This window comes from Protopterus annectens, chromosome 3.part0 (genome assembly GCF_019279795.1).
Source record: "Protopterus annectens isolate FY-2018-M chromosome 3.part0, PAN1.0, whole genome shotgun sequence".
Taxonomy (NCBI): Eukaryota; Metazoa; Chordata; order Ceratodontiformes; family Protopteridae; genus Protopterus; species Protopterus annectens.
This window is the reverse complement of record NC_056731.1, coordinates 267,461,263-267,487,692: the sequence shown is the minus strand read 5'-3', so window position 1 is coordinate 267,487,692 and position 26,430 is coordinate 267,461,263.

Genomic DNA, 26,430 nt, shown 5'->3' with positions numbered 1-26,430 from the left:
TATCTTAATTGCTTTATAGTTTTCTCTATTTATACTTCCATGATGGTATTTGATTTCTCCCCTTCCTTTCCCTTGCTACCCTGTGTTCTTGTGGTAGAACATTATCAGTTATTAATTTAGCTGCACAGTAACATATCGTGTTTACTTCTGTTATATCGCATGGATCTGTATGGACAGTCCTAATTACTCCATTCATTTGTTTTATCAGACTTCTGACTTTTCTGGATTTTATTGACTTTCTGCAGTCTAGTTCTCTCATCAATCTTAATATATCTATCCATGTCCATTTCAGTCTCCCATATACATTCTAAGATATGCATATAGATGTTGACAAAAATAGGAGAGAGAATTTCTGACACAGAGAAAATTAAATAATAATTTAGGCTCTGCTCCAGAGGAACCTGGACGAGTGGACTGGTCACAGTAAATTCTCACCAGGGATAGTGCCCACAACCCTCCTGGACATGGGCAGTTATCACTGCATGCAAACTTGGGTATTGACTGCATGGTATTACATTGCGATAAAACAGCTAGGCTTAAAATGACCTTTGGGTCAATAGCCTAGTAATCTCCTATGATCCTGTAATCCTATGATCCTGTAATCCTATGGCCACAACCTTTTTCGATGGACAGGCAATACTGTGAGGAGGAATCAAGTGTGAAGGGATCTGCCATACCAGATCAATGCTGTGGGTGGTCAGAATAGATCCAGGGAGGCCTGCTAATAATGTTGCACTGACATGAGCCCTCATGAACCCAACAGACTCCACTGCTATGAGAGGGAGAGAAATGCCACTGGAGGTGGGACACCATTGCTTCCCCCAGATGAGATAAATATGTTCCAGGCCTCACATCATACCACAGTCTAGGACCATTGAATACCAGGGAGACAGGTGTTCCAGGACATACAGGTATGTCTAATGTTCATAAACATTGCAACATATGTCGATTCTCATTGAAGGACATTCATTTAAACTTCTTACCGTTATGTTATTTTTGTATCGCAATAATAGAACTACACTGTGAACGTGAAAGCACACTTGATGTGGATGCACAACATAACATAGCCTATCTTACCGACACAGTATATACATAACAATCTCAGTAACATGTGTGATATTGTGTTTTTCAATTGTAGTTCCCTCAACATCTGAACAGCAGCAACATGTCCCTCATAAGAATCTCCACTTCCTGTTAGTGTCATCCATAATTGCTGTCTGCCTCTTCCTTGTGCTATGACTGTGGAGTATGCTCACATGTTGTTGTTGTTGTTTGTCTGCCATTTTAATCTACATATACATCATTGCAACACATGGGCCAAGAAGCTTCAGATACAAACAGAACTTGTAAGGTTGTTCATATGGCTGATTTTGTGCAGCAATGTTTAGCAAACCTGTGATCTAAGAAATTAATATTGCCTTTTTCCCTCCACAGCCACATATGGCCAACATGTGTACCATTTATCAAGTGTCTCCAAATTCTGTTAGTGTGATCATCTATTGTTGTGTGCCTCTGCCTAGCCTTCTGACTGTGAAGTATACATACATGTTGTAGTTGTTGTTGTTTGGGTGCCATTTTAACCTACAGATATATCATTGCAAGACATGGGCCAGGAAGCTGCATGTACAGACAGACCTAGTAAGGTTGTTTATATGCTTGAAACCATGCAGCACTTTTAAGCACATCTATGATCTAATTAAATCTGTGCCCTTCATGACTACTGTGGTCTTGATCACCTGCATAGGACACCTGCAATCCAAACGTCATCATCATTCATCTGGTATGAATCTATCTTATAGGTTCTTAGGTGTGTACTAGGCTAATGGCCCTGGACCCTTTAAAAGCCTAGCCCATAGGATTACCCTGGCATTGTGCCACCCATTAGCTCCCAGTGCCTCTGTCGAGTACAGCCATTGGAGTGATCCTCGGGGTGAATTTTCTATTTTCCATCCACTCATCAAGATTTCTCTTGAAGAGGGCCAGTGAGGTGCTCTGTTTGACATGTATGGGAAGACTATTGCATAGCATGGGCAGTCTCTGGGTTATGAACCTGTCCCTCCAGCATGTTCTGTTGATTGTGGTAATGAGGTTGAGATCTCTGGAGCATGTGGTGTGGAGAGATTGGGATTTCTTTAGATGTAGCATTTCAAACAGAGCTGGGTCAGACATGGCTTTGTAAGTCAAGCAGAAATCACCTCTAAGTAGGTGATATGAGACAGAGAATAGTTGGAGTTTTTTGAGTCTGTCCATACAGGATAACTGTTTAAGTCCTAGGATCATCTTTGTGAGGTACTTTTGCAGCCTCTCCAGTTCTTGCAGGTGTCTAGTGAGGTACATGCCAAATGGGGCATTGTACTAGATAATTGGCCTAATGAGGGAAGAGTAGAGGGAGACAATGACCTCTTTCTTCCTGGATGCAAAACCCTTAGTAATGAGATGCATTATTTGCTGTATCTTATATCTCTGGTGGAATGATACATCTTATGTATGTGATAAATAATTATTTGTGTATGTCTATCTTTTCACATGACAGTAGCATTACAACCCTCGCCACTGGCGGTGGAGTCATAGGAGAGCATGTGATTAAAGTTTAGTAGTGGTATTGACCTCATCTTACATATTGGTTTGAAATATAAATTGCACATCATTTCTCTGTTACATAGAGTCCCTGAAACACCCACAGCCATGACAACCTGGTAAGTCCATATCATCATTAGCATTGTAGTTATGTAGTTGTCCCAGATTTCAGTACTGAGTACTGTGCCTTATCACTTGTTTTCTGTGAATGTATGTGACGTGTCATCTGTCTCATTTTGAAGCACATCCATTATCTGCCTCCTCCAGTAGCCTTTCCACTGATCCTGAGGTGGGATGTGATCTGCCTAACTGTGATAGTATAGCCCACAGCACACAGGCCACTGTACTGAGTTCATTATCTGTTCTGGAAGAGGGCAGACATGAGTTTCATGGTGTAGCCTCTATGAGGGAGAATAATATGGCTGGCCACTCTGATGATGTGAGAACAGCAGATGACAGTCATGATAATGACCATGGCCCACTGTCCCATGAAGCGCCTGGTAATGATGGCGACTCTTCCTCACAATGGTCCAATACTGCTTGTCAGACTACATGTAGGAATGTAGCTGATGTGCATGGATGCATGTCAGAGAGTGTCCATTTACTATTACAGGCACATAAATATTCACAGTGATGTTATGGCTCTGACCTGCGTGCACTTGCCTGTGCCACCAATCATGTAGCACACCAGCTATGTGTGTTACATAAGGTCAGGAGTGAAGATGTGGAGATGTCATGGCAACATTGGCAGCACAGTGTGGTATCTGTTGAAAGCCTTGCTATGACAGTGCTAGGGCAGTGCCTTAGGGTGAACTGGGTGTTATGTGCCTTAACTCTACTACATAGATTACATCCAATGGGGAGAGGCAGACCCCCCCCTCTCATTAAACCCACACACGGCCTTTATATATCAATGTCTGTGCTGTAATGTGCATGCACATCTGCTGTTAGTCACTATGAGCTCAGCAGTCACATCCAGATTGTCACATCACAGTACTACTCCTACCCCCACTGTGTCTTAAAATGATAATGTCACCACATCTAGCTCCTTGGCACAGAAAAATAGGTAGAGTGTTTCCAGATGTGGCAACTGCAGCCAGGACTGCAGTGTGAGCCGTCAGCATGGGTGCCATAGACTGAGTTAAGGTAACACTGACAGTTGACCAGTGTGTGTGTGTGTACCCTGTTGTGTCATTCTGACCCTGTAGCAATGATAATCACTGTGCTGACCACAGACTTGTCTATCTGTAGGTGTTTTTTCATATGACTGATGCCAAAATGTTTTTTGTGATCAATTAGCTAACCTAGGTGACTAGCTTCAAGTTATAATATGTATGATATTAGTCATTAGTATTTGTTAGTACAGATATTGATGACACTAATGCTATATGTGACTTCATGCTTCTATGTCTGCATACATGCTAGTTGACATATAGCACATATTTACATGGTTAACAGCATGTTACCTTTTGCATCCAGCACTGATTGCTACATTACACATTTCCTTGTTGTTACTTATAGTACTTTTGTGGACCTGTATCCATTTTCAGTTCCCGTGCTGACATGCAGTTCCTATGTGTGCCCTCCCATATATACTTGTGTTGCTGTATCTCTGACATTGTTGCATGTTTTATGTCTGTTGTGCAGTCACTGTCACTGATGCTCTGCCCTGTAACTGAGCCATGTTGTCAAAATAACCTGTGCATCAAAGCATTGCCTTCTTTGTGACATTCCATATCAGACATGTATTTATTTATTTATTTTATTTTACATTTGTTTACCAGGATAGTCTGACTGGATACATATCCATTTTCAGCAGAGGCTCAGGGAGAAAAGCTCCAATAGACAATGTTACAAAGATTACACAACAAGTTAGATACATAGAAAATATAAGACAAGGAGTTATGTACAATGGTTTAGTAATGTTCCAATAGGGATTCACAAGTCTCATGGTCAGACACATTAAAAGCAAAAAATTCATCAGATTGTAACAGAACGTAGTTGAGTAATTAAATGTTAAGATATTGTACAGATATGATTTAATTTTATAACTTAATCAGGATTGGAACATGGACAACACCGGTTCACTTTGAAATACTGTTTGTGGCTTTTTTTGAAAAGACTTATGGAGGATTGAAGGGTTATATAGTTTGGCAATTAATTCCAGGTTTTGCCAACAAAGTTGGCAAACAGGGATTCACAAGTTGAGTTATTAGCATTATAGGTTTGGACCAGTAGTTTGCTGGCTGATCGTAGGGATCTCAAGTTGCTATATGGCTTAATAATATTTATAAGTGAAGGGGTATCCTCAGGGTGTTATAGAATTTTGTGTGCTATTAAGAGTTGATTGAACTGAATTAAGCTGGGCAGTTCTAGCCACTCTAGTTGTTTCAGGTTCTGGCACTGATGGGTTTTATAGGTGGAGCCAGTGGCGAATCTGGCAATATGGTTGTAGCTATGGGAGAGCTTACTCAGTTCGGACATGGGATGTGAGGCTTGTTTCTGTTTATTTTGTTTTGACCTGTCCTTGGGATGTTTGTAAGTCTTCATGCTGCCATATACTGTTTACTGTGTTGTAACACAGTTACACATCACACCATGATACGTGTGATTCACCAATATTAGTGTAAGGCTCCTGCTTTTTAGTTATTTTTGTGCTTATACATACCCATACACTGCATGGACCTAGACATCTTGTGGTATTGGCTATTTTATGGCTACCTTCCAATGCCAGTTATCTGTATGATGATATCCTACATGTCTAATGACAACCTTCTGTTGTGCACACCTCCTGCATCTCACATATTTGCCTGTGTAGTCCTCTTTGGTGATGTACCTTACAGAGATACTTCCTGCATTGATGTTTCCTTTGTATACATCTACATGTGTTCTTTGCTAAGTGTTGTGTATATGTTCTTAGTGGTATACCTTATGCTTATGTTAGGCATGATGCTCTATGTGGACAACTAATGGTTTCTTTCCATTAGTCATGCTCTGTGCTGCTGTTGTGGGACAACACTTGAACATCACTGTTTACTTTGTCTACATTTCTATGTATGCCTTATCATGACTGGTGTGTGTCAGATGATTCCATGTTGCCTGAGCTCTGCTATATATAACTGATTCCTATGTCACACATGCCTAATTCTTCTCACTCCTGTGTTCTCCTGATCATCTTGTGACAGCTCCGATATGTCATCATCAGACATCTAGAGTTCTTGGGGTAGGTCACCCGCACCTGCATCCTGGAAAACCTTCATGTTTTGCTGTTATCATGTTGTGTAGCATGGCATACACTGTAACCATCTTTGATGCCTTTACTGGTGTGTATTGTAGTGCACCCCCAGATGTGTCCAGACATCTGAATCTTGCTTTCAGCATGCCAAACACATGCTCAGTGGTGTTTCATTTTGTGGTGCATTCTCTGTTCCATGCATCCCTGGCAGGGGTTGATGGCTGTATGGCACCATAAGCCAAGGCTCCAGTGGATAACCACAGTCACCTGTTTGTAGGAAGGAGATAACACATATTTAGTCCTTAAGCTTACTGTTGACAGGTCTAAAGTCTGCTTACATCATATCTGTGGTCCTGTACTTACCAGATAGTACTCCCTCAGGAGATTCACCATGTTGGAAAGCAGCCCTCAGACCACTTTTCCTCAATATTGCAACATTATGCACACTACTGGAGTGTGTTGCCATGATATCAGTAATGAGTCCATCTGCTGGAAACACCATCTGACAATTAAGTAACGAACACCCCTTTCTATTGATGTACCATTCAGCATCAATTACAGCTGGGGTTTTAACTGTAACGTGGGTGCAATCTGTTGTACTGAGGATATGGGGCAAGATGGGTATGGCATAGAACTGTTGCATGGTAGTTCTGAGCTCCCTGAGTATTGTTGGAAAGTTGATATATTCATCCACCTTGGTGTATGTTGCTGCCAGGAAATGTGAGAGGATGTAACTGGCAGCTGTCTGACACATTACTACAGCATCTATCATATGCTGCTGAAATGTGCCAGAGATCAGTATACCTAGTTTCAGGCACGCTTTTGCTTTTATCGGTACTGGGTCCCTTCACAGAATGAGAGCATGCATGCTTGGTGCACACATGCTGAAGATAGTCTGCACCAGCTTTCTGTATAATCTGCATTTATCTATTTTCTCCTGATCAGAGAGCTGACTTAACTGTAGCCTGGCTCTGTACCTGGCTAGCTGCCTTCTGGGATGCATTTGTAGATTGTCATCTAGTATGGGTTACAGTACCCCTGCCTGCAGTAGTGCCTTACATGCAGGTTGCATTTTTTTTAAGTAAGGTTTCGGATCTAACAGGATTCCCTAAGAATATGTGGAACATAGTGATGATAAGATAAAGCACATATGGCCTCTGTCAAGTGCTTTTAGAAAGTAGTCGGTAAAGTACTTGATCCCATTTCAGTTGCACTGGGCATGCCTGTTGAGTTTTAGAATCTGGCAGGCATGTGCAGAGTCTGTAATCATCCTATGCCAAGTGGATTACTATTTGATCTTGTTTTAGTGTACATTATGAAATTACATCCACTGTCAATGTGCTGATGGCTTCTTTCAGCATGCTGTGCTGTTTTGAGTTTCTTTTGGAAGCTGGCCCCAAGGAGAGATGGATAAAATGGACAGAGATGGCGGAGTCAGTGGCAGAAAAGGTAAATGCCGCAAAGCTGATAGTGATTCCAAAACTATACTACTGCACATACCTTGGACAAACGTGAGCAGATCATGTGTAATTCCTTTGTATAAAAAAGGAAGCACCTGAAATTATGAAAAACAGTATCAAGGCAATATACTTCATGGTGATGGACAAGATTGTAGAATGGTGCAATGTATATTTGGGTGTATCTAAATGTCTTGTCATGTAATGACATGCTAATTAACATGGACTCCCTGTCTTATACTAACTGCTTGCTAGGATAGGCTCCTGTATCTCATGACTGAAGATTGAATTACGCAGGTAATGAAGATGCATGATTGAGTGAATAAAAAAGGCTTTATTCTTTATGCCTTTATGCACAAAGAAAATTATTAATAGCTTTCAGCATAATGCTTAGGCTTAAGAAAGATGGAGAATTGTATTTATGATTTGTGGTGGCTTATTATGTTTTCTATAAGTTTCACAAGCAAAATACTACAGATGGTGGAATGCAGTCATTTAGAATAATACATAGGTTCATAGGTTTATAGGTAGGTAGGTACTAGGCTATCGGCCCAAGGGCCTACGTAAGCCTAGCCAACAAGGTTCCCTGGCTTACACCACCCAAGAAAGTTATTTTTCTGTTCCACTGTCGAGTAGAGACACAGAAGTGATCCCCAGGGTGTATTTCCTATTTCCCATCCACTCATCAAGACTTTTCTTGAAGAGTGCTAATGAAGAACTTTGCTTGACATATATGAGTAGCCTGTTTCTGAGTATGGGAAGTCTGAGACAGGGATCTATCCCTCCAGCATGTCCTGTTTATTGTGGTGACAAGGTTTAGGTCCCTAGAGCATGTAGCTCGGAGGGATTGGGATTTTTTTTAGGTTGAGCATGTCCAACAGCTCTGGGTTTGACATAGCTTTATATGTTAGGCAGAGATCACCTCGGAGTAGGCGATATGCTACGGTGTAAAGCTGGAGTTTTTTGAGGCAGTCAGTGTAGGGCATTTGTTTGAGGCCAGTAATCCTCTTTGTGAGGTACTTCTGTGGCCTTTCCAGCTGCTGCTGATGTCTTGTAAGGTACATTCCAAAAGAGGCTTTGTACTCTATAATGGGTCTAATGAGTGCTGAGTAGAGGGGAACAATGACCTCTTTTTTTCCTGGATGAGGTGTGCCACGTAGAAGGACTTCCTGACTACTGTGGCGATGTGACTATCAAAAGAGAGACTACTGTCCACCTGGGTCCCAAGGTCTCTTATCATGCATTCGGTGTTAAGTAGATTGCTGCCTATGTGGTAGTTCATGGATACAGAGTTTTTACCCAAGGGGAAGACACTGTGCTTTTTGGCATTGAGCTTGAGGCCATGGCTCTGACACCAGGCATCTGTCTCAGAGAGGCCCTTCTGTAGGATGTCCACATCATTTAGGGACTTGACTATGGCTCCTAGTTTGCAGTCATATGTGAACTTCATTAGCCAGAGGCCTTCTGTGTTAGCCTGTACTTCAGAGAAGTAGATACCTAACAGGAGAGGTCCCAGGACGGAACCCTGCGGTACTCCACTTGTCACTGCTTTGAAGTCAGATTTGGAATCTGCAACATTTACAGTGTGGGTTCAGTCAGTGAGCCAGTTGGCAACCCATCTTGTGACGTACGGATTTATACCTAGTTTAGTGAGTTTAGCTATAATTCCAGAATGGGGGATGGTGTCGAAAGCCTTGGCGAGGTCAAGATAGGCTGTGTGAACCACCTTACCCTCATCTACGGCTTTGGTGACTGCCTCAAAGAAGTCAGTCAGGTTCAGGAGGCATGATCTGCCTTTCACAAACCCGAACTGGGTGGGATCCAGACTTTGGAGGTTACCAGTGTCTTTGTTTATGAGTTCCATGATGATACGTTCCATGGCCTTGCAGACCAGTCTCGTCAGGCTAGTAGTTTGATAGTTCCTGGGATCAGTGGTGGCTCCCCCTTTGTGGAGTGGGATAACTGTTGCTCTGTACCATTCAGTGGGCACAAAGCCTGATGCGAGGCTATTATTGAACATGGTGCTTAAGTGGGGAGCCAGTTCATTCTGAAGTCTTTGTAAAACGCAGCCTGGGATGTTGTCCGGTCCCATGGATGCTGTGTTTTTGGCTTTAGAGAGTGCAGCTTTTACCTGCATAGTTGTGATTACAGGGACTCTGCATTATTCCTATATAGATATGGGCCCTTTGGGGGTGAGAGGGGGGTAAAGTTAGCACTGAACCTATCTGCCAAGATGTTGGCAATTTCAGTTGGTTCTGTAATTTTTGTGCCTTTGTGCTGTAACTCAGAGCAGATCTGGGTGTTGCCATCGAGATTCTTGACATAGCTATAGAATGCTTTGTGGCTGTCCTTGGAATTAGTGGCAATTTTGTTTTTGTAGCTAGCTTTGGAGGATTTTATAAGGGATCTCAGCTTCTTACTGAGGCTGACCAGGGAGCTCCTCCACTCATGGGATTATACTCTCTTTTGCAACAGTTTCTTCCTTCTGTTGTACAGTTTGTTTATGGCAGGGGACCACCAAATTGGCTTCCTTTTGTTGGAGGATAGCGTCTTGGTTCTTTTTGGGATAGCACAATTCATGCACTCGTGTAAATGCTTATAGGGTGCATTTGTGTAGGATTCAGCAATTGCAACTGTATTGTCCATCTGCATGGGTGTCATGAAGTTTACCACTTCTGTCTTAAGAAGCATGAAGTTGGCTTTGGAGAAATGTTTTACTGCAGATTCCTTAATGGGGGTGGGGGGGGTGTGGATATCAAGGGTTATTAGCTTATGGTCGGATCAGACCAATGAGGAGTTGACTTTAGGTGTGGAACACCGGTCACTCATGTTGGTAATGACTAGGTCTAGGATATTGTTGCCCCTGGTGGGGGTGTGGATAAGTTGATCCAGGGCATTGGACTTTATGAATTCCAGAAAGCGTTGAGCTAAGGAGTTGGTACACGAGTAGTTTTCCTAGTTAATGGCAGGGTAGTTGAAGTCGTCCATTATTAGGGTGTTTGGTTGAACCCTAATATTTTACAGTACATCAAGAAAAGAGGAGTGGGAATCCTGGGGCATGGTGGGGGATCTGTAGAAAGCTACAATTTGGATTGCAGTTTTGCCCAGAGTTAGTTGCACTTGGATAACCTCAGATGCATTGTGCTGAGCAACTAGCCTGGAGGTGTGGATATCCTTAATGATTATGGACACACCTCTGCCTTTGGTGTTTCAGTCCAGGTTACATGGCCGAAAAGTGTGGTATGAGTTATAGCCTGGTAGTGCAGGGGTGCTCTCTGGAGCCTTGAACCAGGTCTCAGTCACTGCACAGATATCAATGTTCTCCATTTTAAGGAGTGCCTTGAGTGAGTGCATTTTGAGATTTAGACTTCTAGCATTGAGTAGCATTACCCTCAGTTTTTGCTTACCTGTTCCTGTTATGGTGGTGAATTTGTTGTTTGAACCTTGCCTAAAAAGGCGCTATAGGGGCAGCAAGAGCCTTATCCAGTATCCGGAATCCCAGGGGCGACAGGTGCATGCCATCTGTGGCAAAGCATCGTGGTCTGTCGACCATGTCATCCCAAGCAGACAGATACTGGATCCCCTTAGAATGACACCAGAAGCTTAGCCAATTGTTGAAGTCAGTCATTCTGTCCTTGTACTGCAGTATCATTCTGGGTGATGGCAGAATGCTACTCAGGGCTAGGGTCATACCTGCCTGGGCTACAAGATCGGAGAGCTCTTCCATGTCTCTTTTCATGTAGTCCAGGAAGGTATGTCTCAGGTCATTCACACCAACATGGACAATGACAGAGTCATATTTGTACTTGTTGTGGAGTGACCTCAGTGCATGGGTTATGTGGTGGATCCTGGCACCCGGCAGGCAGCTGACAGTAACCTTCTCCTTGTTTAGCCTGGTGAGTGGGACATCAGTGTGCCTGACTATAGAGTCACCTATGACTAGTGTTTTGGGTACGTTGTTTTGCCTTATTGGCTGTGATTGAGTGGCACACTCAGTCTGTGGGCTATGTGTCATTTGGGTTATGTTGGGGGATGGAGGTTGTTTGCATTTCTGCTTTGGAGGTCTCTGTTGCTTAGACAGATTATTATTGAGTGCCTCCGTGAAAGTTTTTGTGTTACTTTGTGTGGATTTTGGTGGAGTAGATTTAGTGAGACTATGTGATGAGTGTGTTGTGGTGCAAATGTTTACCTTCTCCTCATGACTGTCAAGTTCAGTCTTGGTTGGAGAGAGCTTACCTCCAGTTTGGCTCGATAAGTGCATCTCTCACAGGTTGTAGTGTTGGGTGGTAGGAGGAGAGGTTTGTCTGTGTACATGAGGCAATTTCTACATTGCCTCAAGATGCCCAGATTCATCAAATAGACAGGAGAGAACACTGGGAGCTGACCCTTGGACATGCCTGAATAAAAAACTATTTTCCTCTAGATAAGTGAGGAACTGAGTACAAGAGCTGTTTTTCTCTTAGCAAGTGAGAAAAGTAAGTACAAAAACTGTTTTCCTCTAGGTAATGAGGAAGATTGAGTGTTATAGTAATTAGTAGCTTATTTAGTGCTTACAAGTTCTGAACAAGTGCTGAGCATGAATAAGCAAATTTAAGTGCTAAAACTAAGAATCTGTATCTGCACTAGATGAGTTACTGGACAGAAACAAGTGCAAATGCAGGTTTTCAAATCAGAAAGTTGAGAGAGATGGACGAGATTGCCCAAATGGCCAATATGTGGTAGACAGGTTACCTACTGCTTACCACTCCCACTGATAAGCTATAAGGCTTCCCTCCAACACAGAAAGGCTTGGGGGCTCAGAAGCTTACATACAGTCCTGGATACAACAAATCTGTATCTGGAACACAAGTTACAGGAAAGGTAGGAAACAGGCTTACAGTTTTTTTTTTTTACAGAAAAGTAGCAAAAACAGTAGTAAAAGCAATTCACATGCAGTGCAAGCTAGCAGACTTGAGTATGTAGCAATATTACACCAAACACAGTTAAAAAAATGCAATTAAATTAAAAAGGACTAAGAGCAAGTGCAGAAAGAGTTTATTAGGTAGAATATGGTAAAGAGATGGGACTGGGGGAGTGTCCCAGATCAAATCTACAGTGGGGCGGGCAACTGCAAAAGCCACCAAATTTAAATTACAAACAAAAAATAGGGAGGGTTGGTGGAACAAAACAGTTTCAACAGAGATCTAAGCAACAATTAACAAACTCTATAACCAAAAATATATACTCAGCTCTGTATATTTGCAGATAGTCTGGAAGGCAGTCTCTCAGAACACAGATTCCAGCAATTAAATGCAGGCTGTTACTAACAGGTCAAATGAAGTGATCCTTGAGTTAGATACACACAAGCTATAAAAAACAGTTATACCAACTGGAGACTCAGCAGAAAATGGGGGTGGGGTGGGGAAAACTGTTTTAACAGAGATCTAAGCAACAACTAACAGTACAAACTTTAAAACCAAAAAAATATACTCAGCTCTGTATATTTGCAGATCAGTCTCTCAAAACAGTGAGACAACAGTTTCAACAGAGATCTAAGCAACAATTAACAAACTCTATAACCAAAAAAAATACTCAGCTCTGTATATTTGCAGATAGTCTGGAAGGCAGTCTCTCAGAACACAGGTTCCAGCAACTGTGTTGCAATGTGAACAGACGATTAGTGGACTAGTAGGTGACCAATAGGTCATTTAAAAGGTTCCAGTGGTGTACCCAGGCATCAGCAAGTAGGAAAAATATGGCAGTTTTATTCTCAGTGACTAGTAGTCTTTGAGCGTTAGAAAGTACCGGAAGGCAATATTCTAGTTTATGGAGAAGGACATTCTTGGTCAGAGCTTTGCAGGCAGTGGAGGATAATAATATTGCATTCTACATACAGTGGCTTCCAAGGGAAGTATTTCAAATGTAGAAGTATCTTCCGTGCAAGTCTTCAACTTCAACAAACAGATGGCAGGAGCACTATAGTCATGCACATATTGAATACAGACTAAAAAACATGATACAGCTAAACTGATGTGACAAAAAATAAATTGACATACCTTGTCAGAAGGCAGATATACTATTTCCCCATGTAGATGTAGTCCCATATATGTGAGCATTTTAGAATATTACAGAATTATGTTACGTACCAGCTGCCAAGTTCTGCTCTGCAGCAACAAATAGCACTGATGGACTCCATTAGAATTTTGGGGACCAGCACTAACATCTGTCAACCCTTGTTGAGTTTAACTGTATGCACAAAATCCAGAAATCTTGCTTGCAAAAGTGTATTTGTACATTCAGAAATACAATGAATATTGGTGCTGCACTAATGATTAGTTGGCATCTGCTGATCATATCCCAAGACCTTGTGCCCTGGCTGGCTGCCCTCTTTACCCCATTCTAATGGCCTAATGCATGTTAAACACATTTTATATTATCTGTGTATTTTACTGATGTCAGTACATTGTGAAGCACATATATGTTGTTATGTAATCATATAAACCTTTCTGCAAGTATACAGCAAATGCTCAGGAGCATTTATGCAATATGTTAACCACAACCATGAATGCCATTTTTCTAGTTTCCTACTGATAAAACTGCATTTTACATACATGACAAATCCTATCATACTAGTATGCGATAAGGGGTAATGCAGCTGCTGGTACTGTTGAAGAGTATTATGTCAGAGTATCGTTACCTTTTGTTGCCATTTCAAAATGTGTCACATTAGTAACATGTATAAATGACTACCACTTGCTGTTACACATGACTTCATATGGTACGCTGTTCAGTACTCTACTCATGTGCTCATACTGCTTATGCTGTTGCATGCTAGCAGATAGCTGTATGTGTACACAGATATGACCATACTGCTTGATACTCTGCCTGGGATATTGTAGATGCAACTTCAAAATCCAGGTTTTTGCAACTCCACTCAGCTCTCACTCTTTTGCTAAACCCTGTATCATATCCATGGTCCTCTGCAAGACTGATTTTTTTTTTATTTTTTGCAAATTAAGGGAGTTTAGAAGGGTTGGATTCACTTTTGTGGATGGTGTCTCTTGTAAGCCCTCTTCTCCCTGATAGCACAGTTATTCAGCATGACTCAGGTTATTAAATTCACTATGCTGGGGTCATCAGCTGGGTGTGTAAGGATTGTGAACCTAGCAGCCATCTGTGATGCTTGCATAGAAGGGCTTGAAACAGTGGTAAGATACTTTATTCCTAAGTACTGTCATCATTCAGGAGGTGACTGTAAGGTGTTAGATATGGGCATCTCTTTATGAGAGTCCTCACTCCCTTGTTAAAATGGCAATTCCCCATCATGGTCCGCCCATTCACCTAATTCAACTGCTATTCATAGGTCCAGTCTTGATCAAGATCCATGACCCATGGATTACCTGCCTCACTCCAGAACATTGTCATTATCCCACCCCCTGAATAGAGGTGAGCAGGCACAACCACAAAATTCTTTCTCCTGCCAACTCCTACAGATGCCTGGGCTGCATAAATGAGCACATGTATGGGTCATTGACAGGTATTCATCCATCTCCACTAAAATTGCTGATTTGTTCTGCAAGACTTATAGATTTTGGCGCATACTATTGAATCAGTATCTGTTTGTGAATATTGGCACTCTGCTATCAATCCCTGGCAAGGTACTCATTTTGCAGGGAATAACATTCTGAAACAATGCATGCTAATGAGGCCCATTAGTGATGTATGACATTAAAGTGCTAAGTATAGCTGCTGATATATGAAGCAAGTCTGTAGTATTCTGAGACATGCATATACATGGGATTATTTCCTTTACACAGGAGGACAGTGTTGTGTCCTGATACCAAGTTATAGCCATTGATGTATGATATCACATCGTTTGGCCTCTTATCACTTGTTACATCAGTGCTGCACAAGTGTGCGACTGCAGTGTTCCTACCATGTACTATTGTTGAGGAACACATTTGCATGAATGATACAACCTGCATATTGTGATACTGCCTTTTTAGGATTCCTTTCAAAACCGTTTAATGCAAAGATAATGTTTCCAGTGTAATGCTTTTTGTGGTCATCTTTTACTGATGCTAATGAAGATTTTTTTATACATATATGTGTTGTCCATAGGTATGTTATTTTCTCAGCATAGAAATCGGTTTGCTATGTCCATGACAATATGCTGCATACAATTACCATATGCAAGTAACTGTATATCTGTGTGGAGGCATACAGAAAAGTGAATCACTATGGCATTCAGAATGAGCATGTTTTCTCTCTTATACATACACACACATATATTTGTGTGTGTGTGTGTGTGTGTGTGTGTGTGTGTGTGTGTGTGTGTGTGTGTGTGTGTGTGTGTGTGAGTGTGTGCATGGGTACACAAAGATGTCATACACTGCATTATTGCTTTGGATAAAAAAATATTGTCATGTCAGTGTTACAATTCATGTACTGTATCACAAATGAACACAGTTTGTTACATTGCCTTTTTAATTACAACAGAAACTCTGAACTACAATAACATAAGAATTTCTGGAGATCCCCACTTAGGTAAATCCAAATATAACTGCAATGTAAGCAAACCTCAAAGGACCTTTTGTTTTGGTACTCAAGCTCGAAGGACCTTTTCTGTAATCTTCACCTTTCGGTTGATGTGGATACCATTTTGAGGACTGCCCAGGACACAGATTCACTTGGCTAGGGAGCTGGGAATCTACATATTTCACAGTATACTCTGGCTATATGCACATGCAATAATACACATAGAACCTGCAAAAATACATGTACAATCTGCAGAAAATACATGTAGGACCTGTGCATCTCTCACAGTGAATGTATTCCAAACTGCAGTCAAATAATACTTCAGCATTAAGCATGTGGAAAGCACTGATCCTTAAAAGCTTGTTCTTTAAGCTTGATAAGGGTTCTTCCTGCTCCCTGGGCCTTAACAGACTAACAAATCAAAGACATATTTTATTCAAATCTATTATGTGGCTTAGCATATTATATAAAGAATGATGAATGTTATATCATGGAAAATTATTAAGGACACTACAAAGACATCTCAGTTCAATCCATTTTATAAAAGTTGCAATTCCGCTGCTCAGAAATACTTAATTGGGAAAATTACAAAATGTTTTCTCCTAACAAATCAGTCAGGGTTGGTTTAGGGTCCACTGTTTGAATTTGGTGCCTACCTGTATATCATTTACAGAGAGTGGTTCACTGAAAGCATTGATTTGAAGGAATTTCCTGTGTAGTTTTTTTTTTTTTTGGAGATTGCAGCTGTGACATCTACATAACTAAATGAACAAATTCTTCTCACAGACAAAAGTTACATTGCTTCATGGTAGCATTCGGAGATTTACAATCACTTCTGGACTTTATATAAACAGATTCCTTCACAGAAATGTTTAAAAAGCATATTTTCCGCTCCTTAAGGACAGATGAAGAAGGCTAGTAATAGTCTACAAGACACAGCCACCTTAAAGTGTAAGATCTGGTCTTACCCTATAATACAGCCCTCCTTAAGGGACGTTTTACAGAGTACGTAGGTAAGCTAGATATCATACATGTGTTTAAGCCTAAAATCATTCTTTGCATTTGTTACTTAAAAGTCTGTTGTGTAAGGAAATAATGGAATCTTTCAAAGTAATAGTCCCCTGTAGGGATTCGCTGTTTGCATACTATAAAGATCAACAACTTATACTATACTTAAATTGCCAGTTTTCCTAACAAAGTCTAAACTGACTTACAGTTGCTTGATAGGTTTGAGACCTGTTACTTCGTTCTGAGTGACTTTACAGAGGTGTTATCATCACCCTCACAGAGATCAGTTATTTTGGAATGCTGCAGTGTGACCACCACAGAATTACCGTGGAGTGTTTCTCATGTTGAGGAAGTCAGAGATCCAGCAGAATAATGACTAATTTGTTACACTTTGTAAGTTGGCTACTTGAATCTGTCCAGGATCCTGTCAGTGTATGATCCTACATGATAAGTGACAGTCACCAAAAATTGTTTGCTTCATACTAGCATACTGAATACCAGAATACGTAATGCGGACTGTTGATTTTTGAAAGCAGTGTAATATATACTGCTGATTGATGATGTTTTGTAAATGATTTTGCCATATTGTTTTTATTCATACCAAATTAATATTTTACATTGGTGGGATCGTCATGCATGATACACATATTTTCTCTGTCAATAGCCGCCATTACCGCTTTAAACTCCTTTAACTGTATTATACATACTGAGGTAGCGTTCAATGATACATATTTATTTTCAGCAGTTAAACACTCTTTGTCCAGTTTTACTTTTATAACTGTGCCTCCAGCTATACTTGGTTTACTTAATAAGGTGCTACTTTGCAGGTTTTTATCAGTATAAATTGCATGTTGCCTCTTACCCTGATGGCACGTTCCACACTAACAGGTTTTTATATGGGTTTTTAATCGTTTTTACATACTTATGGGTGCTGCCTTCAAATTATGTTTACTTCTTTCCCCTTTATCATCAAGTCTCTGCCACTGTTTCTATAAGTCATAAAAATGTGTTTCTGTTTGTTACATGCAAATGTTAATCAATATTTTCATTTAAAAAATCCAGAGGTGATTGCCTCCTTTTCCCAGTACCTCTAACAGTTTATTTGTAGACATTTTTTAATCATTCATGTAGTTACTTCTTCACAACTTTCCTCTCAAGATAATTAGCATTTGTTGCCTTCTTCTTCTTCTGTTGTCATTTGCCCTCTGTTTAGCCAATATCCTCCAACCTTTCTGATTTCCTCAATTTCTTTTCCATACTCTTCCTTAGTTTTCCTTTCTTTTCCCTTTCTAATTTTCTCTTAACATACTTTGGACTTCATCCTTGCTGGTGGGCCTTTGTTCGTCCATCTTTTTGCTATGTCTTTTTTCCCTTCTGTCATTAACAGCTCTACCATTTCCACGTCTTCATCTTTCAACACTCCACAGTACCCCACTATCAACAGAGTTTTTTTGTTAACCTGTCTGTTCCTGGCACTGCTTGGTTTATCATTGCCTGTATTGCTTTTTATTAGATTTTGATGAATAAATAATGTGCAGATTATTATACATATGCTAGTTCTCTTATGTAACTGTCTGGATGAAGATTCTTGCTGTACAAGGTTAACAGTAAAAAGGACTCCATCATCACTGTTAAATTACCTAGCAACTAAAATACAAATAAACTGTAAATAAATTAAGATGGCTGCCTTTTATTTTTGAAGTGGTATCTTTATTCAAGTACGCAGAACTGAAGATGGATACTTTTTCTTTTTGTAGTGTTGAATAAATGTAAAAAAATAAAGAACATCGGATGCCTAAGAACTGAAAAAATGTCACTCAGCTAATAGCCAGAATGAATATTAAAACAAACTTTAACAATCTGGTTAAACATGACCAAGTACTGTTTTTCTGCCCACAGGAATACAGAGTACCATAGTACCACAGCTTTTTGTCTGGGTAGCAGCCACAATAGTAGAGCTACACCATATGATGACAAGTGGAAGAAAGCTGCTAAAGTGCTTGTGTATATTATATGTCTGTATAAAATAGGCATTTCATGGAATTCAGAAAGATGGTCCCATGGTGCCTACCACAAGTAGGTCAATTTATGCAATCACAGTAAAAGCAATTCAGAGGCAGCTTTATCTGCAATGAGGAAGACCTCATTATTAGGTAACTTGCATGTCTCTGAATTCATCCCTTTTACTACTCACGCAGTTCTGGAAGCCCACATATTGTGTTAGTGCATGGACAACCCCACATATACTCTTGCACACCCATTCAGGCATTCATGCACACAAACACACACACACACACACACACACACACACACACACACACACACACACAGACACACACACACACACACACACAGACACACACACACATTCATACATATCAATATGTACACTAATAGACATTCAGTCAAACAGACATGTACTCAACATCACTCCTTTCTCATGACACATTCAGCCATTCACTCACATGCATGCCCTGACACATGCACACACACACACACACACACACACACAAACATCAGATACACACCCTAGTTCATTCATACCCCAGCTGACATGCACATACACTGCCTCTGACATGAACACACATAATCCCCTGTCACTGCCCTTTCTTTGAACTTCACTAAACTTTACCATAATGCAGTCTTGGCTTAGTTTATTTTCTTGGCCATCTATGTCAGTCTATGCAGCCAAGTGATCCTCTGAATCACTCAGCTCCATAAACTGGTAAATGCAAGTATTCCTGTGGAAAACCATATCATTAATTAACACTAGCTGCTCCCCTGGATTGCCTCACTAACTTTGTTTGCTGTAGCAGAGACTAGATTCAGACCTGCTGAATCTAGTTCTGTTTGGATAACTTAAGCACTAAACCAGGCTGCCTTTTGTTGGAGAGGACTCCCCTGCACCCTTGTGGTAGGAGTGTGCAGTTAGAACTCATCTAATTAAAGGTTGCTGGAACAGGGCTTAGTTCTGAGCCTTTTTATTGGTTAATTTGTTTATATTAGTTTACTCACATTTGCTACATAAGCAGCATATTTATTCTTGTTTGTTCATCGCACACTGCAGCTCAGCTGGGGATACTGTTGGCAGTTATAGATGCAAACATTTTTGCCTGCAAATTTCCCCTTAGTACTCTGCTTGTGCTCCATCTGTGAGTTCTCATGATTGTCCCTCACTGACAGGTGTTACATTCAGTGAAGTTCCTGAGGTAATAGCACAGGTGTTACCCACTAACATTTTGTATTTTGACCACTTCTGCTATCCTCTACTTTACCTGGTCCTTTCTGTCCTCTCCCTGTTTCTGACCACATTAACTTACCTAGCATTATGGACAGGCAATTTCCCACAGTTTTTCCAGCCAGCCTGATCAACATGGGTATCCTGAGGCAATGTAGGAATTACCTCATGTACAATGACAACCTACTTCTTCTAGTTCACACAAATTCAACTGTGAGAGTTGCATCTATATTAAGAACCTAGAATCCAGGCTCTCTCACTCACCAGTGAGTACATCTGACAGTAAGCATGTTGTCAGCATACACATTTCACATCCTGCTCCAATCAAACCAGCAACACATAAACCTACAAATGTGGAGGTCCTTACCAGAAGCCTATGTAAACACCAGAGACCTTTTAAACACAAGCAAGCTTCACATAATACATCCCCTGCAGAACTTAGTACACATAACATCTGTGTCTCATCAGACAAGCCCCTAAGGCATAACCAAACATCTTAGTCATAGGTGACTCCACTGTGAGCAACCCAGATGTCCCTCTCATCAGGTTGGATAAGGAAAAGATCATGGTCAGCTGTTTGACAGGTGCCAGGACCTGCCATATCACACATGTACTCAAGTCTTTCAACAACAAGTACTGTTATGACTCCATCATAGTCCATGTTGGTATGAATGACTTGAGATGTACCTTGCTGGACTATATGAAGAGAGTCATGACTGAGCTCTCTGATTATGTGTCTCAGGCAGGTATGTCCCTAGTCTTGATCAGCATTTTAATTTTGCCTAGGATGATGTCACAATATAAGCAAAAAATGATTGAATTCAACATTTAGCTAAGTTTCTGGTATCATTCTAAGGGAATCCAGTATCTGTCGGCAGACCTCGATGCTTTGCCACAGATGGTCTTCATCTGTCATCCCTTGGGATTTCTACTAGAGGCTAAGGCTCTTGCCACTCCCATAGTGCCTTTTTAGACAAAGACACAAGAACAAACTTCCCAGTGTAAAAAGACTCCCTAAAAGCAACCTCATGGTCATGCTGTTAAATGTTAGGAGTTTAAATCTGAAACTGCACTGACTGAAAGCAGTCCTTACCTTGGAAGATGCTGACATTTGTGCAGTCACAGTGACTGGGTTTAAGGCTGTGGAGAGCACCCCAACCATACTGGGTTACATTTCCTTTCATAATGTTCAGATCACAAACTGAAGGTGTGAGAACTAAAGAAGGTGGTGTATTCATTAAAGATAAATGCACCTCTAGACTGGTTACACAGCACAATTCCCTGGAATTACTTCAGGTGCAACTGACTGTTGATAAGACCCCACTTCAAATCATTGCCAGCTATAGGACCCCCTCCATGAAACAGGGCTTCCACTCAGCCTACTTGGATCTACTTGAGTCAATCAAGATACAACCGAACACCCTGGTTTTGGGCAACTTTAATTACCCATCCATTGAATGGGTAAATTATATGTATTCTAACTCACTTGCCCAAAGGTTCCTGCATTTCATTAACTCTAGTGCCCTGGAACAGCTAGTTGAAACCCCCACAAGGGGCTCAAATATCCTAGATCTGGTGCTAACTAACATGGGGGACCATTACATCACCCCCAGTGTACTGCCCTCCTGGTGAGATCTGACTACAAATCAATCTTGTTAGAAGTAACTATAACACCAGACCTCTCCCCTTAGCAGCAACTAGACTAAAAATCTTCTCAAAGGCCAATTATAATCTCTTATGAGATGGCATAAATAGCTTTGTAGCCCCCCCCCTCCCACAGATGGAATGGACACGTATGTTGGGTTATACACCAATGTTTTATACAAACAGCTGTACAATTGTATTGACTCAATGTAGCTGATAGGAATAGGTTCATAGGTTCATAGGTAGATACTAGGCTATCGACCCGAGGGCCAAAGCAAGCCCAGCCAACAGTGTATTGGCTTTCACCACCCATGTAGTGTTAAATTCCTGCCCCTCTATCAAGCAGAACTCCAGACATAATACCAGGGGTGAATTTCCTATCTCCCATCCACTTATCAAGGTTTTTCGTGAAGAATGCTAATGATGAGCTCTGCTTGATGTAGATGGGAATTTTGTTCCAGAGCATGGGATTTCTCTGGGACAAGAATCTATCCCTCCAGCATGTCCTATTCATTGTTGTGGTGAGGTTTAGGTCCCTAGATCATGTAGCTCAGGAAGATTGGGATTTCTTTAAGTGGAGCATGTCCATTAATTCCGGGTTTGACATGGCTTTGTATGGTAGACAGAGGTTTCCTCAGAGTAAGCGGTATGCAACCGAGTAGAGTTGGAGTTTCTTGAGTTGATCGGCATAAAGCAACTGTTTGAGGCCAGCAATCCTCTTGGTGAGGTACTTTTGGGACCTCTCCAGTTGTTGTAGGTGTCTTGTGAGGTACATACCAAACGGGGCATTGTATTCAATGAGGGGTCTGATAAGTGATGAGTAGAGGGGGACAATGACTTCCTTATTTCTAGATGTGAACCCTTTTGTGATTAGGTGGGCAACGTAGAAAGATTTTCTGATGACTGTGGCAATGTGGTTATTGAAGGAGAGGTTACTATCCACTTGGGTCCCAAGGTCTCTTATCACACTTTCTGTGTTAAGTGAACTTCCCCCTATTTGGTAATTCATGGGTACCGTGTTTTTACCAAAGGGGATAACAATGCACTTTTTGGCATTTAGCTTGAGGCCATGATTTGGCACCAGGTGTGTGTCTCGGTGAGGCCCTTTTGCAGGATGTCTACATCGGCAGGGAATTGATAATGGCACCTAGATTGCAGTCATCTGCGAACTTGGTTAGCCATAGACCCTCAGTGTTTGCTTGCACTTTGGAGACGTATATACCAAACAGGAGAGGTCCCAAGACTGAACCCTGGGGCACTCCACTTGTCACTGGTTTGGAGTTGGATCTGGAGTCTGCAACTCTCACCATGTGGGTTCTGTCCATGAGCCAGTTGGCCACCCATCTCATGATGTAAGGGTTTATGTTAAGGCTGATAACTTTATCTATGATTCCTGAATGGGTGATAGTGTCAAAGGCTTTAGCGTGGTCCAGGTAGGCTGTGTGGACCACCTTGCCCTCATCTATGGCCTTGGTAACTGTTTCAAAGAAGTCTACCAGGTTTAGGAGACATGATCTATCTTTCACAAATCTGAATTGGGTAGCATCCAAAGTTTGGAGGTTACCAATGTCTTTGTTTATGAGTTCCATGATGATACGCTTCATGACTTTGCAGACCAGGCTTGTCAGGCTAATAGGTTGATAGTTCCCGGGATCTGTGGTCATTCCTTCTTTATGGAGTGGGATAACCATTGCTGTGCACCATTCCATGGGCACATAGCCTGTGGTGAGACTGTGACTGAACATGGAATTTAGCTGGGGGGCTAGTTCATTTTGGAGTTTGTGTAAGACGCAGCTTGGGATGTTGTCCGGTTCCATGGATGCTGTGTTTTTCACTTTAGAGAGTGCAATTTTTACCTGTGTGTTTGTGATAGATGGGGCTCTGCAACCATCTGGTATAGTTATAGGCCCTCTGGGGGGGTGAGGGGGGCGTAAAGTTTGCACTCAACCTATCTGCCAAGATGTTGGCAATATCAGTTGGCTCTGTATATTTTGCGCCATTCTGTTGTAGCTCTGTGCAGATTGGGGTGCTGCCATGGAGATACTTGACATAGCTAAAGAATGCCTTGTGGTTGTCTTTGGTATCCGTGGCAATTTTTCTTTCTAAATTAGCTTTGGAGGATTTAATGAGAGATCTTAGTTTCTTACTGAGGCCCGTCAGTAAGTTCCTCCATATCTGGGTTTTTACTCTCTTTTGCAACAGTTTCTTCCTTCTGTTGTAGAGTTTGTTAATGGCAAGGAACCACCAGTTTGGCTTCCTTTTTTTTGGAGAATAGTGTCTTGGTTTTGTTGGAGATAGCACGATCCATGCACTCATGGGGTCTATATTAGATAAACAAAAGTTTATCTTAGCAAACGCTCACATGAGCGAAAATTGCAGAACTCGAAACCATAAGTGGTACAGTGAAGATGGGAATATTTGTCCTTTCCTCACTGTAGTGTGAACTCGTAGTTGGAATATATATTTAGTGGTGGGTGTGGGGGGCACAGCCCCCCACTATTGCAATTTCAAGTTCCTGGATTTTCGCTCATGTGAGCGTTCGCTAAGATAAACTTTTGTTTATCTAATATAGACCCCACTCATGCAGGTGCTTGTAGAGTGTATTTGTGTAGGATTCAGCAGTCGTGACTGTATTGACTGTATTATCCATCTGTGGCGGCATCGTAAAGTTAGCCACCTCAGTTTTGAGTAGCGTGAAGTTCGCTTTGGAGAAATTTTTTACGAAGGTTTCCTTGTGTGAGAGGTGGGGTCAGGATGTGGATATCTAGAGTGATTAGTTTATGGTTTGATCTAACAAGTGAGGAGTTGATCTTGGGCATTGAACACCAGTTACCCATGTTGGTAATGATCAGGTCTAGAATATTGTTGCCCCTGATGGGGGTGCTGACAACTTGATCCAGGGCATTAGAGTTTATAAATTCCAGGAATTGTTGAGCATGGAGATTAGTACAAGTGTAGTTTTCTCAGTTTATGTTAGGGTAGTTGAAATCACCCATTATGATGGTGTTTTGGTTGTACCCTCATTTTTCCAATGACCCCAGGAACAAGGAGTGGGGGTCCTGGATCATGGTGGGGGATCTATAACAAGCTAGCATTTGGAATTATTTTTTGCCCAGGGTTAGTTGCACTTGGATGATTTCAGAGGCATCGTGTTTTGCAACTAGCTTGGAGGTGTGGATGTCCTTGATGAAGATGGACACACCTCTGCCCTTTGTGTTTCGGTCCAGGTTTTGTGGCCAAAACGTGTGGTATGAATTATAGCTTGGTAGTGTTGGGGTGCTCTTGGGAGCCTTGAACCAGGTCTCAGTCACTGCACAGATATCGATGTTCTCCATTTTGAGGAGTGCCTTCTGTGAGCGCATTTTGAGGTTTAGACTCCTAGCATTGAGCAGCATTGCCCTCAGTGTTTTGTCAGCTGTAGTTTTTATTGTGGTGGGTTTATTTTTTGAGCCTTGCCTAAAAAAGGCACTATGGGGACAGCAAGAGCCTTGGCCAATATCCTGAATCCCAGGGGTGACAGATGAAGGCCATCTCTGGTAAAGCATAGTGGCCTGTCAAGCATGTCATCCCAGGCAAACAGATACTGGATCTCCTTTGAATGACACCAGAAGCTTAGCCAATTGTTGAAGTTGATCATCTTATCCTTGTACTGTGGTATTATTCTTGGTGAAGGCAGGCTGCTACTAAGGGCTAGGGTCATACCTGCCTGTGCTACAAGATTGGAGAGCTCTTCCATGTCTCTTTTCATGTAGTCCAGGGAGGTACAACTCAGGTCATTTACACCAACATGGACAATGATAGAGTCATATTTGTACTTGTCTTGTAGTGACCTGAGTACATGCATTATGTGGTGGATTCTGGCATCCGACAAGCAGCTGACAGTAACCTTCTCTTTGTCCAGCCTGGTGAGTGGGATGTCGGTGAGCCTGACTATAGAGTCACCTATCACTAGTGTGTTGGGTATGTTGTTTTGCCTTATAGGCTGTGGTTGTGTGCACACTGAGTTTGTGGGCTATGTGTTGTTTGGGGTCTGTTGGTGGGAGAAGGTTGCTTGTTTGTCTGCTTTAGAGGTCTCTGTTGCCTAGGCAGATTTGGATTTTTAATCAGAGCCTCTGTATATGTCTTGATGTTATTATGTGTGGGTTTGGAGGTGTTAGTTTAGTTGGTCTATGTGTATGAAAATAAACGTGCAAACTGCTACTCAAAGGTCCTCAGCAGGAAGACCAAAAGTAATCAGGAAAAATCAGCAAGATGGGACCACCACGGCTCTAAAATCCAGTATAAATTTATTCACAGAGATAAAACAAGATAAGCACTTCCACGTGAACAACTCACGCTTCATGAGATCTTCTTGGCCTATGTGTAGTGAGTGGGGTGCTGTGAATTATTGCCTTTTCCTCTTGACTGTCTATTCCAGTCTTCGTTGGAGAGAGCTTTGCCTCTAGATTGGCTGTATAAGTGCATCTCTCGCAAGTGTTAGTGTTTGGTGGTAGGAGGGGAGGGTTGTCTGTGTACATGAGGCAGTTGTAACATTGCCTCAAGGTGCCCAGGTTCATCAGGTAGGCTGGAGATTACACTGGGAGTTGTCTCTTGGACATGCCTGAATAAGTAGTAAAGACTATTTGCTTTTGTTAAGTGGCAAAGTAGTTGTCAAGTAGGGAAGTATATAGACTATTCCCTTCTAGCAGATGCAGGGGTTGAGTGCTGGGGGTTATATAGTGCTGCAGCAGATTTAGAACAAGTGCTGGGCTAAA